At 35.6% G+C, this 19,718-nt stretch overlaps 1 protein-coding gene and 1 long non-coding RNA gene across 4 annotated transcripts in view; one reads left to right on the forward strand and one right to left on the reverse strand.

Moving 5' to 3' along the window:
* Positions 1 to 560: 560 nt before the first annotated feature.
* The window catches only part of LOC135124538 (leucine-rich repeat, immunoglobulin-like domain and transmembrane domain-containing protein 2), a 243,474-nt gene continuing 224,316 nt past the window's right edge, over positions 561 to 19,718 (forward strand). For all 3 annotated transcript variants that reach the window (XM_064049680.1, XM_064049691.1, XM_064049670.1), the window contains exon 1: positions 561 to 772. The gene's annotated coding sequence lies outside the window, so the exon portion shown is untranslated. The remainder of the gene's footprint in view (positions 773 to 19,718) is intronic.
* LOC135124580 (uncharacterized) lies at positions 11,027 to 17,630 on the reverse strand. The gene is made up of 2 exons (XR_010279809.1): positions 14,722 to 17,630; positions 11,027 to 14,660 (listed from the first exon to the last, which is right to left on the reverse strand). It is a non-coding gene; the product is annotated as an uncharacterized LOC135124580 (long non-coding RNA).

Here is a 19,718-nt window from a genome sequence, read left to right on the forward strand (position 1 = left end):
TTACCGATTACGTTATAATTGCCCATAAACAAGTCTTTAATTACTTTCGCAACACTAGAAACACTGAAACTGGCACAACTAAAACCTAATTGTGAAATTCAAAACGTCAACTTTTCGCGTCCATCTGTCACTGTCCAAACACGGTTGCCACCCTGGCCAGTTAAAAATGTTTAGGTGCGAAACTAAAAAATTCTGACTATGATTATATCACATAAACATGCATTTTTGTGAGTACACCTCATCCGTTAGCTCAGAATTAAAACCCCGCTTTTTTACGCTCGTTGACCTGTCATTATTAAAAGCAGGGCCGGCACCCCACCAACCCGTATTTTTTCGTGTCCCCAAAAAAATAGTTTCCCTTTACTAAAGCAAAAAACCCCCGTAGACATTCCTCATCGACCCGTCGCATGTTCGGTTAATAAATAATTATCGTAAGTAATTTTTTTATGGTAATTAGGCCCACAAGGCGGCCCCTCGTGCCCGTCCGCCTCTCTTCGTGCGCCGTCGCTGCCGCAGTATTCCACCTTTCGTGTCTGGCCGCCAATCGTGTTTGCGCCTCCGTAGCGACGCGTCGTTGTGTTTTCCGGCCCGAGACGAAGTCGTGTTTTCGTACGTCGGAACGCAAAGTCGCCAGAGACCGCCAAAAGTCGAAAAAGCCGGCGAAGTTAGTGTGAGTTTTAGTGATTTCCAGCCGCTAGCCCCAAGTTGGTATTGCACTTTTGGTTTGTTTTGGACGCTCCGTCGCCTCCTCGGACTCGCTCCATCAAGAAAGGTTAGTGCATCGTTGCCAAGTCGCTGCATTCCACCTGGCTGTCTGTGTGTGTGCATGCGTGCGTTGTGTTTTTGCGTTTTTCCCAGTTAATTAAAATCGGGCGACGTTAATTGAACGCCGACGATTTCGGAAATTATCAACAAAAAATCGATTTTAATTACGCGGCTCGGGGGTGGGAGGACACCTTTGTTGCGGAGCGCTGGTTATTCCATGGGGCGGACCCAAAATCTGGTCGGACCATCTGGTGGATGTCGGTTTTCGCACGTCCGGAAACAATAGAGGTTTTTGGGAGAAGTGACGTTTCGAAAATTTGACGTTGGAAATGCGCGTGACGATCCAACAGGAATCGTGGGAAACTCGCATATATGGGTTTAGCTAAAATATGGCGCTCGATCAGAATCAAATTTGAGATGTCAAACGCAGCGCCTTCTAGTTTTGCATAAACTAATGAGAATGGGTGGGCGGGGCGCATGCGTTTCGGTTTTTTGGAGTGCAACCATCAGGAGTCACACCTGGGACGGCAGGAAGAAATTGCTTTTATAGGTTTTTTTTTGTAGAGCCAAATAGGACACTGAAATGACAGTTTTTATTAATAATAGAGATCGAAGGTGGCCGTCCTTTTTTTTTTTTTGGTTTTTAGGGAGACAAGTAAAAACCTCAATTGTTACGTCAAAGATGTCATTTCTTATCAGGTTTTTTCTTGTAGACCTTAATGCGGGTTAGACGATTGCGGAAAGGCAGCTCGTTGCACTCGCAATGTTCATGCACATATATATAGAAAAGCGACAAATTTTAATATTATTAATATACAGCAGCATGTAAATAATATATACGTTTGGGTATGTTGTTTTATAATTATGTTTTAAATTATACATTCAACTAAAATTAATTAATAACTAATGATTTACCAAAATAAAGCCGCATCAATGTATAGAAAATGGGGAAGTTCGGATCAGGACATTCGCAAAAACACAGCTCTCTGTCGAATGATTTTGTGGAATAATTGACTTGACTGAGTTTAAACCCAAAAGCGAGGTAAATTAAATTGTGGAAAATACATCTGTTTCAACTATTTCCAAAGTTTAGTATCGATTAACCGTTAAATGATATTCACTTTAAATATTTGTTTATGAAGATGGGTGTACCGATGTACCATCAATCCAATGGGTCTGTATACGATTTTTGAGGATCCATTTATGAATGTTTGACATCATAAAAGCAACGGCTATTTTTAGAATTATCCATTTGGATTTTCTTTGTGAACCAATAAGGACCAAAACAACATATAAACGACGACAAGAATGGACTCAATTGGACGTACGTTGATGTACTTTATTTTTGGAGTCGTTGCTGACGGATAGTTTATGTATTTTTAGACTTTATTTGAATTCTTCTGCAGCGAAAATGTCGTTTGAGTTAATTGTAAATGATTAAAAAATGTGGTTAAAAACATAAGACATAAAAATTATAAATGTACAAAATTAATTAGAATCAGGACAATAAAAAGCTTGAACTTAGTTTCTTTTTTGGGAAGTTTATGATTAATAGACATTTTTAAATTTAAAGTGCTGCATTTTTGATCAGTGTTAATATATGGAGCAAAAAAAAACCAGAACTTTTAAATAATTGTAAATCTATTTAAAATTGTAACTATGAAACAGATATTTGGATTATCGTTCATGTTGTAACTGACAGTGCTTTTATTCAATTAAAACTTATAAATATAGATTACATGTAAAATCAAATTTTAGATATAATAAAACACGCCTTTAATAGATAGTGTCAAAGTACAGTGCATCTGACTGTATATTTATGAATGTACTATTAAAAACTGCGTTCAAAATGCTTGTATCTGCAATGCTGAATTCAATGTTGTTGATGATTTGTGAATATTTATGAGAATGATTCCAGAACACAAAATGAATAATAAAAAGTGTTTTGGCTGCGGCTTCGTACTTTATTCAAACAGTGTCATAATGACTCGTTAACAGGACATGTTTCAACCTGCGCCTACTGTCATTATATTATTAAATTTGACCTATCGCCTTCTTTGTCTACGCGTTTAAAGTCGAATAAAAGTAGTAGTGTTTACACAGCTATCAAACAACACAACTCAGATCGCATTGACTTTCTTATCCCCAGTACCCTGGTATATTTACCTATCACCCTCCTTCGTCTCCCCTCCACCACAATAAATCCGTCGTTGGGCATCCGTGATTTTGACAGATGCCCCCGACCCCGATTTCTTGCGCCTCCGACCAAAATGAGACATCATAAAATAATTTTAAACGCTCTTCCTTCATCATTCTTTCATTATGCCTTAAAAAACACGGCATTAGGCGTTTTTGTTGGTAAGTTTGCTCAAAGTACGCTCAACTTCTGAAATTTGAAATTGCGTATTCTCCCGTGTCTCCTACATCCACATCCCCCAGGACGCCGTTAAAATTTAATGAAATGTTTCATAATTTATCGTCAACAATGATAATTATCACAATTTTCTCCGACATGAGCCGCCCGTCGAGCGGAAATCGTTTATATTGTTAGAACTAAAAGGGAATGTTTGTGTTCGGTGGGTTCATACATCGTAAATAGGGTGCTCTTCGTCCGAATGGAGTCGCTAGAGTCAATAACTTTGTTCTGCTTATCGCTGCAATCGCGTGGATAAGCGAAGAATGCAGCAGAGATAAGATTGATGAATGCCTCATGAATTATTCCGACTTCATTTCCTCATAGGTGTAATGATCGTTACAGCAGTTCCTCCGTAATTTTACACCGCTTAATAATAATGAGGAGGCATCGATCAATGGCGAAACGGGGCACGGAATTTTTGTACGCCGCTCTCGAGTGACGGTCATGCGACTGAAAATTGCACAGGAAATACTTTATTGTGTAAAATAACCAACAAAACTTACCGTCTATTTCTGCTCCGCATTGTATTTATTCCCGGGCTGCTTTTTAAAAGAAAACCGCGCCTCCGGTTCTTAATTGCGATGATTATAATCGCACGCTTGATAACCAAGAGAAATGCTGCTTAGCGTTAATTAGTCCGATTTTCCCAGACTTCTCAAAAATATCTACGTTGCAGAAAGTGGAACAGTATAAATCTTCGGTTAGCTAACAAGATGTTCTTCAAATAAATGTATCCCAGGGTTCTTGAGAAGCGTTACATGGAACTAACGTGGATTACTTTATGGTAAGGGGGGAGTAAATACGCTGTAAAATTTGTTGATTCTTTGCTCCTCTTTGTGCTGCGTACGCCGGGGTGTATTAGACCATATTTTTTGTGTTTATGTTGGAAGTGACACTAAATTTCGTCTGAGGTGGCATGTTTTGTTAATGGCCACACGTGAGGGTTGCGAGATATTTTTGAATGCATTCATCAGCGTCGGTTTTATTATTTCAATTTGGCGCTCATTCCGTTGAACCAACTATGTACAGACTATAAAAAATGAATGGAGACGAATGGCGCTCTATTACGACAACAGGTGGATATGCACGACATAGTTTTTGTCGTTTGTTTTGTCGATTAGTGTTGGAGAAGTCGTTGGGGCGCACGTCGCACTCGTCCATTTTTCAATCAAGGAGTCATCTTTTCATTTAGCGTCTCGACGACATTGTTGGCATTTTCTCAAAATTGATGGGTTCGGATTCGGCGCTGCGGCTTGTATATTAATTAAGTAATTAAATAAGACCTTGGCGTCCCTTATCAAATCAATATCGCAGGCATTTCAAGTCGCCCCACAAATAAAACTTCATTTTTTGCTTATTAAATTTTCAGCAGCGACATACTTTCGAATCACAGACAGAAATAATTATAGATAACGATTTTGTCGATAGCTGGAGCGTGAAAAAGAGGAGCCGACTGTGATTAAAATGTCATTTTTAACAACGACGTGATAAGTGGCAGAAACACTTCATTACGTGCGATTTAATGAGCCTTTAAATAAACTTAGTTTTTGTGAAGGGGTGGCGTGAAGTGTCAAGGATGTATCTGCAGAAAATTAAGTTCTCGCTGTATTCTGGAAACCATGAACCAAATTGTAACCGGTTGAGCGTTGGCCGGTTTATGGTTCTTGGAGGCGGACAATGATCCTGAATTGTACCAATAACTTTTTTGTCGATGCCGCCCTTACTTTTTTAACTAATAGTCGTAAATCTGTATTTCACATTGTAAAATTAACACAAGTTCGGGTTTATTTTTATTTTCCTAAACCAGTACCGGCAGCGATTTGGTGCAACTGACTTTCGTGTGTGCCGTTCGATAAATAATCGTTTGAAAGGTAATTCAAGTCTTGTTTGAATTGACGGTTTTAATGCTCTTGAATCCTTTATGAGGGCGTGGGTAGTGTAAACTTGGCATGTTTGAGCTCCTCGTTCCCCCGATCTTAATCTTTAATAACATTTATTTTTGAATATTTGAACTTTCTTCGCGAGGTGGGGACCGAGGAAATTCGGAATATCGAGTTCCTCATAAATGTTTGACGTAGTATTCGAGTACTTACGACTGATAAATACCAAGTCCGTTTTAAAGGCTTGTTTGTGCCTCGATTTAAAGCAAGACCTTTCTCATCCTAAAATTTGAAGGATCTCAAATACCTAAATATGTACTTCTGGAATTTCCGAATCTCTAAAGCTTTTCTTCAACTGCTGCTTCTATATCTGAGTTCTAAAATCTGTGGAATATCTAAATATTTGTATTCTTGGAATGTCTATATTATTCTTAGAATTTCAAGTTCTCGAAGATCTCAGAATATGCCACTTATCTCGAGAATTTTGGGTTTCTCAAAATCTGGTATCGCTGGAAACAATGAAATTTCTAGACCTCCAGGGGATCTAATATCTCTGGGGTCTCTACGGTTCTAGGATTTCTATAATATTGAGCATTTCCAGAATTTGTAGGGTTCGTAGGAACTCTAGGAATTCTATGACAACAAAATTCTCACGATCCCTAGAACCTATGAATCTCCTCGAAGTCCACAGTTTCTCTCGAAATCTATCTAAAATCCTAGAATATGTCGAATCTCTAGAATCTCTATAGTTTTTACATTACAGTAGAACCTCGATAATCCGATTTAATTGGGGAAAAGGTGTGTTCGGATTAGCGATTTGTTCGGATCAGCGAATTTCCCAAAAAACCTCAATAAATAAACCTTAATTTTTTTAAACAGAAATAACGTATTCTTAAGCAACAATGGATGAATAAATACATTCGAAAAAAATATTATTCCGTGACCATAAACACGCTTTTTGGATTCGACACGTCCGGATCTATATCCCTGAATTTTTTCAGAATTTTTTGATGACATTTTCAAGAATGAAATTTTTCATTTCGACCCATCCTCGACGATTTTCGAAATTTAACTTAATAAATTTTGTTGCCAATTTTGGAGCGCAAAAGTCACTCTTGGCTTCATTTCTGCGATAACTTAAACTGTTTTTCTAGAATCGTCCATTGAAATATCGCAATTTTTAAAAATTTCGAAAAATTTCAATTTCACACCGAAATTTCCGATATTGCTCCGTTACCATCAACACGCTATATTCTGTGAATCAGTGTCCTGAGTTTTTTCACAATTTTTAGACAACTTTTTTAAAAGTGAAATTTTTTCAGTGGTCCCCTCTTCTTCTTCCAAATTTTGACATTTTCGAAACTTAACTAAATACATTTTCTTGTAGATTTCGAGCTCTAGAACTCACTTCCGGTATCGTTTCTTTGATAAGTGTAACCGTTTTTCCAGAATCGAACGTTGAAATATCGAAATTTTTAGAAATTTTCAAAAATCCGCATTTCGTACCGATTCTTTCGAAAATGTTGCTCCGTGACCATCAACACGCTATATTTTTGGAATCAGCATGTCGAGATCTACGTCTTTGAATTTTTTCGCAATTTTTGGAGAACTTTTTTAAAAGTGAAATTTTTTCAATGGTCCCGGGCTTCTTCAAATTTCGGCCAAATTTTGGCACTTTCGAAATTTAACTAAACATATTTTCTTGTAGATTTCGGGCTCTATAACTCACTTCCGGCATCGTTTCTTTGATAACTGCAACCGTTTTTCCGGAATCGAACGTTGAAATATCGAAATTTTCAAAAATTCCTTTTCCATAGCGATTCTTTCGAAAATGTTTCTCTGTGACCATCAGCACACTATATTTTTGGAATCAGCATGTCGAGATCTACGTCCCTGAATTTTTTCGCAATTTTTAGACAACTTTTTTAAAAGTGAAATTTTTTCAATGGTCCCCCCTTCTTCAAATTTCGGCCAAATTTTGATATTTTCGAAACTTAACTAAATACATTTTCTTGTAGATTTCGAGCTCTAGAACTCACTTCCGGCATCGTTTCTTTGATAATTGCAACCGTTTTTCCGGAATCGAACGTTGAAATATCGAAATTTTCAGAAATTTTAAAAAATTCCCTTTCCATAGCGATTCTTTCGAAAATTTTTCTCTGTGACCATCGACATACCATATTTTTGGAATCAGCATGTCGATATCCACGTCCCTGAATTTTTTCGCAATTTTTAGACAACTTTTTTAAAAGTCTAAATTTTCAATGGTCCCCTCTTCTTCAAATTTCGGTCACATTTTGATATTTTCGAAACTTAACTAAATACATTTTCTTGTAGATTTCGGGCTCGATAACTCACTTCCGGGATCGTTTCTTTGATAACTGCAACCGTTTTTCCGGAATCGAACGTTGAAATATCGAAATTTTGAAAAATTCGTATTTCGTACCGATTCTTTCGAAAATATTGCTCCATGACCATAAACTTGCTATATTTTTGGAATCGGCACCTTGAAATACATATCCCTGAATTTTTTCAGAATTTTTAGACAATCATTTCAAAAATGAAGTTCTCCACTACATACAAATTTCGACCCATTTTTGACGATTTTTTCGAAATTTAACTCAATACTTTTTCTTGTAGATTTCGGGCCGCAGAAATCACTTCCGGCCTCATTTCTTCGATAACTTCAACTTTTTTTCCAGAATTAGTTAATTAATTCAGTGCATTGAAATATCGCAATTTTTAAAAATTTCAGAAAATTCAATACAATACGTACGTAATTTTTGCAAGTAGGTGCATGTTTTCAAGTTCAGTTCGGATTGCAGAGTTTTGTTCGGATTAACGAGACATCGACTTCAACTAGTCTCTGTTCGGATTACTGGATGTTCGGATTATAAAGGTTATACTGTATATCTAAATATAGTGTCACAACTGCTTTTAAGGTTTTATAATTTCGTGAATTTATGGGATTCGTAGAATCTCTAAAATCACTCGAAGCTCAAAGATCACATTTACTTCTGGACTCTCTGAATCTGTAAAATTTCAATCAAATATCTGGAGTTTCTGGAATCTCTAAACTCTGTGAAAACATTGAAATGCCCGAAATTCTTACAAAATTTATACAATCTATAAAATTTCAATGATCTCCAGGATCTCATCTAGAATCCTTACAATTTCTATAACCCAAAGAATAAATTGTGAATTTCTGGAATCTTGGGAGTCTAATCTTTAGAATCTTTGATATATTTATTTAAGATCCCTGTATTTCACGGATCCCATCCTTGAAGTTTCTACACTCTCTAAAATCTGTGGAATCTCTGAATATTTTTGTAATGTTTATAATCCTTGGGATTTAAAAATTCTCACGAAACAATGCAATTTCTAGAATATAGAAGTTTTTATGGAAACTCTTATCTAGAATCCTTGGATTATGTATAATTTCGAGGACCTCTGTGGGATCTAGTATCTCTGGTATTTCTAAGGTCTTGAGAATTTCGAAAATTTATAAGATTCTCTACGATCTCTAGAACCAATGAATCTTGGAACACTGAAATCTCCGGAGTTAACAGTTTCTGTGGAATATCTAGCTAAAATCATAGAAAAAGTATGATCTCAATATTTCTGTATCTATGTCAGTGGGTTCTAGCTTCCTATATAGATATATGTGATGAACAAGGATATCTAGATTTTAGGTATCAGAAGCTGCGGCATCGTTGGAAAAAATAAACTTTCTGCCATCTATGGTTTTTTGGAACCTCCTAGAATTCCTAAATCGCGTATAATTTCGAGGACTTTTAGCAGATCCGCTAGCATTTGGATCCCTACAGTTCTAGAATATCTAGAATCTTGATGATTTCTAAAATTTATAATCCTTAGGATCGCTAAAATCTTAAAGATTTCAGAGTCCACAAAATTCCTTATAATCTCTAGAACCACTGAATATTTAGCTAGAATCCTAGAATATGTATAATCTCTAGAATCTCTGTGGTATCTATAGTGTCATTGGAGCTTCTATGATTTTCAAAATCTTGAGAATTTATAGCATTTTTAGGATCTCTAAAATATCAAGGATCTCTACGACTAGAAATGTGTGCACGAGTTCAGCTATTTCTAGGACATAAAGATCGCTGGAATCTCTGAATCTTAAACATTTGGATTGTTTGGAATTTCTGGAGTTTTCAGATTTTTCTGGATTTTCTGAATCTATCAAATTTCGGTCCAATTCCTGGAGTTTCTAGAATTTCTAAAATCCATATAATCTTTAGAATCTCAAAGATCTCCGGAATCTGGAATCTCTAAACTGGTGACTTCGATTTTTTATGAAATTACTAATCAAAAGGAATAAAAATGGAAATTTTTATTATTTATATAACCTAAGAATCTTTGTAATCTGGATATTCAGTGAAATGTCTTTAATCCTAAAAGTCCCAAAGTTCTCAAGGATCTATGCAGATGTTAATTATCTCAAAAATTCTATGTATCTGTGACATCGCTGGAAACTATGAAATTCCTAGAATCTACAGTTTTTCTTGAATTACAATTTCGAGGATTTCTAATATCTCTGGGGTATCACCGGTCTTATTTTTGAATATTTGAACTTTCTTGGCGAGGAAATTCGGGATATCGAGCTCCTCATAAATATCTGACGCAGCATTCGAGTACTTACGACTGATAAATACCAAATACCCCTTTTCGAGCACTTAGCGCGTCACTGGCGTCCGAATGGAGTAACCTCGACTCCACAGTCCGTTTTTCTTTGTCTTCGCCGCGTAATTGCCGTTTTAAAAGCTTGTTTGTGCCCCGATTTAAAGCTCTTAAAATTTCCAGCAACGTTTCAAAACAAGAACAATTTGCCGCATGCCGCGAATTGGCGTCTTTCCGTTTATGCTGTCATATTTTAGACGGAGGAATTCCGTCTATATTCCCTCCATAAACAGACAAGCGAAATATGTAGCCTTCGTATTAAAATATCGCGGTGTACGCAGTCGTAAATTTTACGTCTCGGATCAAAGATCGCTTCGGTTATTTCCTGCAATAAAATCAATCTAATTGGCGTGCTTAGCCGACGCCATGCATGCGAGCTTGATCAGATAAATCCGCTGCAGCATGGTGATAACAGGGATTTTGTGGGTCGAGCTTCGCCGAGCGTGTCGATCAGACGCTTGTGTCGTAACTCTCAATTCGGGCTTTAATTTGCGACATTTTTAGCTCGCGCGGGCGAATTCAGCTCTCTTTATTAAATATGTATTACTCGAGAGGTTTGCCAGTATTTCATTAATTACGGCCACTTGGCAACGAAACCAAAAACTTAATCGAAAAGGGTCCTTTATGGACTTAATGAGTCGATTATCTCCCGATCCAGGACACAATAAAACGTTTTTATAAGTTTGTTTTGGCGTCCTGGCTTCCGATGATAAAAAAATAATTCCGGCGAATTTATGGCTCTCGTTTTTTCAGATTTAATTCGTTTCCTGGGGCACCGAATAAACTTATAATCGCGTTAATATTGTTTCTTGGAGTTTTTCTCGTCATTCCGTGACGTTTGACGTAACAGGGAAAAGTTCGCTCGACGGCCGCACTTATAATTGCCACAATTACTCGCTTATTAAGAGGCGCGCTAATTGCGTCATTCAGCTCATGTTTGTAGTCATCCGAGGATCCATTAATTTCGGAATAGGAGTTGGAACGAGTTTTTTCTTGATGTGCTCACGGCGCGTATGGATTTCTCTGTGGAAGTATGAGCGGCGTGGAGAGAATACGATAAAACACAATAAAATTTTGTGGCGAAACTTCGCCCCAACTTACTTTCCTATTTCACTGAAGAATAGACAAAGCTCGAAAGTTCGAGGCAAGCCAGCCGGTGTGGCGACGAGTAGCTAGCTCTCTGCTTTAGTAATCATCGTCGAGGGCAATCTCCCATTAATACGGTATAAATGGCATTAACAGAAGATTTTTGACGCGGTGGACGAACCCGACGGTTCCAGTTCGTGAACGCGACCTTGGCCATTCTTAATTGAATCGAAAGTCGTCTTTCGCAATTTATTTTTTCTTTGTGTGCGGAAAACGGGCGTCAGTTTTAAGATTCTCGACGAAGTTGGCTCAATTACGCCTAGCTCTGTCCTGCCTAATTGGCCGCCTACATCTGCCAATACAAGCGGCACCTCTCCGGAACCGCGGTCCAACTTTTAATTAATCTCCGCGCTCCGCGATCTGATAATGAGGCGCACTTTTCGGATTTAAAGCTTTGTATTGAGGTGTCGGTTTCCAAGTTTAAAATTTATCCAATTACGCCGTCTGCAAACTTGGTAATTAAAGTTTTTCGGGATTTTTGTCGACTCATCGCGACTGCATTCGCAGGATTTCCATTGTTAATGAGGGTCAAGTTCTACATGTCAGCGACTAATGTTTTCAATTATTAAGGATAGCTTAGGTCGGCTTTGCTCTCGCTCCTTGTTGTTCTAGTTTTTCCGGGGGAGGATTATTTATGTAGTTGTCGGAATAAAATGGCAACGACGAATGGGGATTATTTAAGGTTTTACTCGTTTTCTTTTTGACTTGTGCTCGTTTGAGACGGCGCTTTAGTGTTTAATGAGCTCGTCAAGCATAAAAAAATAAAACGGACGGTGTTTGGACCTTAAGTTGAATATTAAGTGGCTCCGAATTGAAAAGTTAAATAATGGAGATGGATCTTTTTTCCTGAAACATCCTCAGGAGCGTTCCATAATTTACTCATAATCGACGTCGACCGGTTAGCGCATTTTCCAAAATTTTGCTCGAGAGGGAAGACGTCAAAAGTAGCTCGACGTTGATCGGGAATGCGAGGGAGGAGTGTTATATCCCGCACCGTAAGCTAGAGTAAATCTGACATCCATAACCAAATAAATGTTCCGATCGTCTTTGTTCCATCCGTCTTGGTGTTTTTCTACTCCCACGGTGCGCTCCCCTCTCCGATTTTAATTTGTTTTGGAAGGAATAATAAATATTGAGCTAATTCAGGTAACCGCCTATTGTTATTTCAAAATTCATCAAGGAAGCTGAACCACCGGAAGCTATTTGAAGTTTATATTTAAACATGACCTACGAATTTCCCTGAAATAATAAAGTAATGAATTATACTAATATTTAGCTTATCTGTATTTTATTACCGCTTGTAACGCCTGGAAGTTGAATTTTAAACGAAAAGGGATGAGCAATGGATGAGCGAATCTGCATTTTCACTTTCGTGAAAAACATGGCCGCTATCGATCACCTGAATGAAGTGGCGGCTGACCATCTTTCGAACAAAACTTTTTAGTTTTGTTGTGGCCATTCATAACCTGCCGCCACGAGAACTTAATATAAAGTTGCGAAATCTTGATAAATTTTTCGTTTAATTTATGGCAACCGATGAAACATGGCTTCACGAAGAGCGAGTGCTGGAAGCGGCAACCGCGATTTTTTGCCACCGGGAGGATTAATTGATGAGACGTCGTTTTATGACTCCAGATTAATAGGACTTGGGGCGGGGCGCTCCTGCACCTCCCGACAAGATCATAAAACAGCTTAAATGCGGGGGGAACGTCGGGAACTTAAGGCTGTTGCTGCGATAGAGGAGACAAGATATGGCCCCTAGCCACGATGCAATTATTTTCAAGGTGACGTCATTCAGAGGAGGACTAGGAATTTCATACAAAAGCACGAAGGAAAAATAATGGGAAAAATAGTAAAAAAATTCCTTCTCGCATTTTGATACAGTTATAATGATTTTAAAATTGGTTCGTTTGCTACGTTTAACTAAACAACGCATTCAATAACTACTTAGTAATAATGTACAATACAAAGATAAGTTTCTGTTGTTTTTGTAATAGTTTGATAAAATTCCATTTGACAACAATGCTTGCCTGATATAAAGCGAAGGTACAAAACAGCAAAAATCGAGTAAGCAGTTAAAAATGTTTGTCGTATTAAAAATTGTCAAAATTGTCAAAATACTACGTTTAAATATGTTTTCAGTTAATTTTAGGTCCCCTGGTGTTTTATTTTCGGATAAATTTAAAGGAATCGTTGCTGCATGAACTTGAAAAAATCTTTTGAGGTGTTGGTGTTTTATTTTTTACAAATTTGAAAAAGTCGAGTCCCGCAGCGTTTTTTTTTAATTCGGTTGTTAAATCGAAAAATTGAAACATCCAAAAATTGGAAAATCGAAAAACTGAAAAATTGAAAAATGAAAACCCGAAGAGTTTTCATTTAAGTGAAATTGAAGAAACGAAAAAAAAAATCAAAAACTGAAAAATAGCAAATCGAAAAATTGAAAAATGAAAAATTGAAAACTAAAAATTGCAAACTAGTGAAATTGAAAATCGAAGAGTTACATATCGTAAATTGAAAAGCAAAAAAAAATTAAAATTAAAAAACTGCAAAACGAAAAATTGAGAAAAAGAAAAATTGAAAAATCAAAAATCGCAAATTGCTAAATCGAAAAATTGATACAATCACAACCTGGAAAATCAAAAATCTTAAAAATTTGGAAAGTTGCATGTCGTGCAGAAACAAAAAAAAAAGAATAAAAATTGAAGAAACGAAAAATTGAAAAATCCAAAAACTGAAACATTCACGCCGAGAAAGAGAAAATTTTGAAAGTGGAACAAGGGAAAACCGAAAAATTGAAGAAATATAAAAAACAAAAACAGGAAAGAAAAATTCTAAATCGAAAAATTGACAAATGACAAATTGAAGATATAAAAAATAAAATGGCACGAAAAATTACAAATCGAAAAATTGAAGAAACGAAAAAAATTGAAAAATGAAAAATTGAAAAACTAAAAATTGCAAACTAGTGAAATTGAAAACCGAAAAATTTGCTAAATCGAAAAATTGAAACAATAAAAAGTTGGAAAATCGAAAAACTGAAAAATTTTGAAATGAAATATTCGAAGAGTTACATATCGTAAATTGAAAAGCAAAAAAATTAAAAATTACAAAACTGCAAATCGAAAAATTGATGAAAAGAAAAATTCATACAACCAAAACCTGGAAAGTCAAAAATCTTAAAAATTTGGAAAGTTACATGTCGGGCAGAAAAAAAATAAAAATTGAAGAAACGAGAAATTGAAAAATCCGAAAACTGAAACATTTCACGCCTAGAAAGAGAAAATTTTGAAATTGGAACAATAGAAAACCGAAAAATTGAAGAAATAAAAAAAACAAAAACCGGTAAGAAAAATTCTAAATCGAAAAATTGAAAAATGAAAAATTGAAGAAATACAATAAAACGGAACGAAAAATTACACATCGAAAAATTGAAGAAACGAAAAAAATTGAAAAATGAAAAATTGAAAAACTAAAAATTGCAAACTAGTGAAATTGAAAATTGAAAAATTTGCTAAATCGAAACATTGAAACGATAAAAAGTTGGAAAATCGAAAAACTGAAAAATTTTGAAATGAAATATTCGAAGAGTTACATATCGTAAATTGAAAAGCAAAAAAATTAAAAATTACAAAACTGCAAATCGAAAAATTGATGAAAAGAAAAATTGAAAAATCGAAAAATTGAAGAATTAAAAAAAAAACAAAAACCGGAAAGAAAAATTCTAAATGGAAGAATTGAAAAATGAAAAACTGAAGAAATAAAAAAAAATAAAATGGAACGAAAAATTACACAGCGAAAAATTGAAGAAACGAAAAAAATTGAAAATCGAAAAATTTGCTAAATCGAAAATTTGAAACAATAAAAAGTTGGAAAATCGAAAAACTGAAAAATTGTAAAATGAAATATTCGAAGAGTTACATATCCTAAATTGAAAAGCAAAAAAAATTAAAAGCTAAAAAACTGCAAATCGAAAAATTGAGGAAGAGGAAAATTGAAAAATCGAAAAATTGAAAAATCAAAAATCGCAAATCATAAATTGAAAAAACCAAAAATTGAAGAATTTCACGTTGACAAAAAAAAATTAAATCAGAACATTCAAAAACCGGAAAACTGGACGAAACGAAAAATTGCAATCGAAAAATAGAAAATTTAAAAGTTGAAAACTCGTGAAACTGCAAATCCAAAAATTGCTAAATCGAAAAATTAATACAACCAAAACCTGGAATCTTAACAATTTGAAAAGTTACATATCGTGCAGAAACAAAACAAAATAATAAAAATTGAAAAATTGCAATTCCAAAAATCCAAAAACTGAAACATTTCACACCGAGAAAGAGAAAATTTTGAAATTGGAACAATGGAAAACCGAAAAATTACAAATCGAAAAATCGAAAAATGGAGAATTGAAGAAATAAAAAATAAAAAAACCAAACAAAAAGGTGCAAATCGAAAATTGAAACATTCTAAATTTAAAACTCGTGAAATGGCAAATATAAAAATTCAAACATCCAAGAGTTGGAAAATCGAAAAACTGAAAAATTTTTAAAATGAAAACACGAAGAGTTAAATATCGTGAAATTGAAGAACCCAAAAAAATGAAAAATTGAAAACAGGAAAATTTGCAATTCATAAAAACTGAAAAAACCAAAAATTGAGAAATTTCTCTTTTAGAAAAAAAATAAAAAAATAAAACAACAATAAAAAACCAAAGAACTGAGGAAATAAAAAAAAAACAAACCGAAACGAAAAATTTCAAATCGAAAAATTGAAAAATGGATAGTTCAAGAAATGAATGAAAAATCGAAAAATTGAAAGTTCAAAAATTGAAACATTTCACATTGAGAAAAAAAAATTATCAGAGCACTGAAAAATCCAAAAATTGAAGAAATAAAAGAAAATAAAAAAAAAGCGAAAAATTACAAATCGAAAAATTAAAAAATTCTAAATTTAAAACTCGTGAAATGACAAATATAAAAATTCTTAAATTAAAAAAGCATCCAAGAGTTGGAAAATCGAAAAACTGAAAAATTTTTAAAATGATAACTTGAAGAGTGAAATTCAAGAACCAAAAAAAGGTGAAAAATCGAAAATTGCAAAACTAAAAATTTTACTAAAAAATCCAAAAATTGAAGAAATGAAAAAAATAAAAAAAGCGAAAAATTAAAAAATGAAAGACTGAAGAAATGATAATTTGAAAAATCGAAAAATTGGAAAATTAAAAACTGAAAACTCGTGAAATTGCAAATCGAAAAATTATTGAATCAAAAAAATGAAACATCCAAAAGTTGGAAAATCGAAAAACTGAAAGATTTAAAAATGAAAAACTGAAAAATTGCAAATCAAAAATTGAAAAATGATAAATTGAAGAAATCAAAATTCGAAAAAATCGAAAAATTGAAAAAGTAAAAATTACTAGTGAAATTGAAAATCGAAAAATTGAAACAACCAAAAGTTGGAAAATCGAAAAAGTGAAAAATTTTAAAACGAAACTCCGAAGATTTACATACCGTGAAATTGACAACCAAAAAAATGAAAAATTAAGAAATTGCAAATGGAAAAATTCAGGAAAAGAAAAATTGAAAAATCGAAAAATTGAAAAGTCAACAGATTGAAAAAACCAAAAATTGAAGAATTTCAGATTGAGAAAAAAAAATTATATCAGTACACTGAAAAACCGAAAAAATGGGAAAAAAACAAAAAACCGAAACGAAAAATTGCAAATCGAAAAATTGAGATATGAAAAATTAAAGAAATGATATTTTGAAAAATCGAAAAATTGAAAATCTAACAGTTCAAAACTCCTGAAATTGCAAATCTAAAAAATTGCTAAATCGAAAAATTTATACAACCAAAACTTGGAAATTCGAAAAATTTAAAAGGTTACGTATCGTGCAGAAACAAAATGAAAACAAAAATTATCGGTTTTGCAGTTTCAAAGTTATATTGCAAAATGTTGTTATTCAGTTTTAAATTTTTTCCAAAAATTCTCTGTCTAGGATGAAAATTCGAATTCAGTACAGACAGACGGAAATGGGAGACCACTGTTTTCGTACTCTAGATGTCATGACATGTCATAAAAATATGAAAGTGGTAATTCGGCCGATGGACTCGATCACTAATCTTTCTTAATTTAATTTAATTTAATTTAATATAATTTATTTTATTTGTAACGGAATCTCCAATTTACATTTACTTACGCTCGGAAAGTAAAAATACAGGGAAGACAGAAAAACGTCACAGAATACGCGCAAAATGTCCCTATGTGCGCAATATAATACCTATTTTATCATGGCGCCTACCTTCTGTAGCGACTGCGAAAAAAATTAATTGCTTCTCTACTTGGCAATATTTGGAAGCGCTTTGAAGCAAAGTTTATACAGGAGGAAATCATTTTTGAGGTAAAACAAATTTGTAATCTTTTGTTGAGTTTTAAACCAACATTTTGGCCAAAAAAACAGCAATTAACCTTTCCGTAAGCGCTACAAGCCTTTATTTACCGCTGAAGGGTTAGTTGGCGCCGTTTCATGTCGACTTTGGCGTAATAACAGCCTTAAGAGCGTGACAACTACTGGTTCAAGTGTCCAAGCTTCACGTTTCAGCAGCTACGCTACCATATTGAACATCCTTTTCCTTTCTTTGTGACCTATTTTAGTCGTGTCTCTCTTGCGAACAAGTCGATCTCTTTCTTTAACGCGGTTGGTAGCTAGGTCGGCTTGGGGATGCGGAGGTGGACTGGCAGTCTGGGCGGATTCGGCTCGGTTGTTGAGCTTGGATTTTGGCGTTCTAGATTTTTCAGTTGATCCCGTGAGCCGAGAGAAGTACTAATTGCTATGAAGTTTAATTTCCTTTGTGTTCTAATTAATATTAATTCGGCGTTTTGTCTCCTTTAAGGTATCTCAGAATTTACAAAAGCACTCTCTGAATGCTTTTAGCTTCTCGACAAAAGAAAAATTATTGCAAGAGCGAGCTTTTGTGAAGTTTCGCGAACGTTTCGGTAAATAATTCAGGATCAGTTTTTAACAAGTCCCGGTGTTATTCCGCAAGGAATGCCCGTCTTGTCTAATTAAATACTATAGGAAAACGAGCCGAAAATGTTTATGTAAAGGTGCGGGGGGAGCGATACTAATTTAAATTTTTTCCGGGCCACAAACAAGGAGTTTTCGCGTATGCAAAGCTGCCGTGTTTTTGAGGGACGTGGGGCGTGCCGGGTCGTAACTCACAAATTCGGGCCATTTATCATTAACCGAACGGAATAATGTCGGTTTTCATTTTTAATGTTTTCTGGAGTAATTTCGTAATGAGTCGGTTTCCGTCGGCTTGTTTTGCGTTCGTAATTCCCGGAGTTATATAAGTTGTACGCCAATAAATTGATATAAAAGCGGGCCGTCGAGGGAATCTCATAATTAAATTTAGTCGTTACGCAAATTAGGCACCGCGAAGAAACCTGAGTTTTTCACGCCGTAAAATGTTTTCCCTTTCTGAACAAACGGTGCGGAAATCTTAGTTCAACAGTTTGCTACAAGAGTGGTAATTAGACAAAAGGCTCGGAAGTACGTGGGGATGTTTCGGCTTGTCCATTTCGCGGGTTTTAATCGGGGAACGACGCACTTTAAATCAGCGAGGGCCAGATTCGACTCCTCTTTGAACCCCAAGAACGAGCCGAAATTTACTGGAGACATTAAAAACTTGAATATTACTTTCGCGGCAAATTACACTTCTCTGTGAAACAATCCAAGGTCGTCGACTAATTATAGCGTTTGGTACCTAATCTACCGCTGCGCGTAGGTGGATCCATTAGAGAGCACCATGTTGTTTATTATTGGGCTTTGGCTCTAATTAATCAAGCCATACAGACGGTGGAGTGTTCGCCCTCTGCGAGCGCAAAAACGGAGCCACCAATCGGGGAAGTGCGATTTCGACTAAGTGCGCTTAAATAAGATACGTGGACGAATTCGATTGGCTCAACGTTTCGTGTCGGTGCAAACTCAAGCGAGATCAATCGAACTTTTCAAACGATGCGCTTTAGGCAAACAATGCATTTATTGGTACGTCTTGGAGCGATTTCACGCCGCCTCTGTGTGTTAAGTTGACGAATCGGCATGTGCTAAATAGTAAATTAGCACCTTAAGGTGCTAAGTGAGGTGTAAGTACGTCGGCGCTTATAATTTTGTCGCGGTGAATTTGCATAGGTTATGCCCTCGGTGTCGCACGAGATCTTCCGAAGTGCAATTTAGATACCTCCAGCGGATATTACCTCGAACTTTTCAGGCTGATACAACGCCGAAGAGCAGCCCAGAATCCGGCTGCTAAAATATTAAGTTCAATTATAAAACGCGGCTAATTACGGATTGCGTTCCAAAGCCCGCGACTGATTAAAATTTAATAGTTCAATTTAGCCGAGCAATTTCTTCATAATTTTGACAACGTCTTCGGCGCCGGCCCTTATCGCGACATCTCAATCGATGCGGCACAAAAACGCGAATCGCCGACATCATTAACCGGCGTTTAAGTTCGCAAAGAACGCTCCGAAAAGTTAATCCAATCTACCGCCGGTACGGAGATAGATAAGATACTTTGTTATTTTCCAGTGCGATCTGAACGCGCCGCGCTGCAATGTTTATTTTATTAAGGTTTTTGCTTTTCTTTCTCCCCAATCTCGGCCTTTACGACGGTCGCATAGTATCCTAGATTACGACGTAAAAGAACGCACTCTGGAAAACGTCACATGTCCTCTCTTGAGCCGAATCAGCAAAACGCCCGCTGAATTCTTGAATGCTTTAATGCCGGAGCCGTCGGCTCTTATCTGC

Source organism: Zophobas morio, unplaced genomic scaffold, assembly GCF_036711695.1.
Source record: "Zophobas morio isolate AGI-343-1 ecotype UQ-CSIRO unplaced genomic scaffold, CSIRO_AGI_Zmor_V1 ptg000002l, whole genome shotgun sequence".
Lineage (NCBI taxonomy): Eukaryota > Metazoa > Arthropoda > Insecta > Coleoptera > Tenebrionidae > Zophobas > Zophobas morio.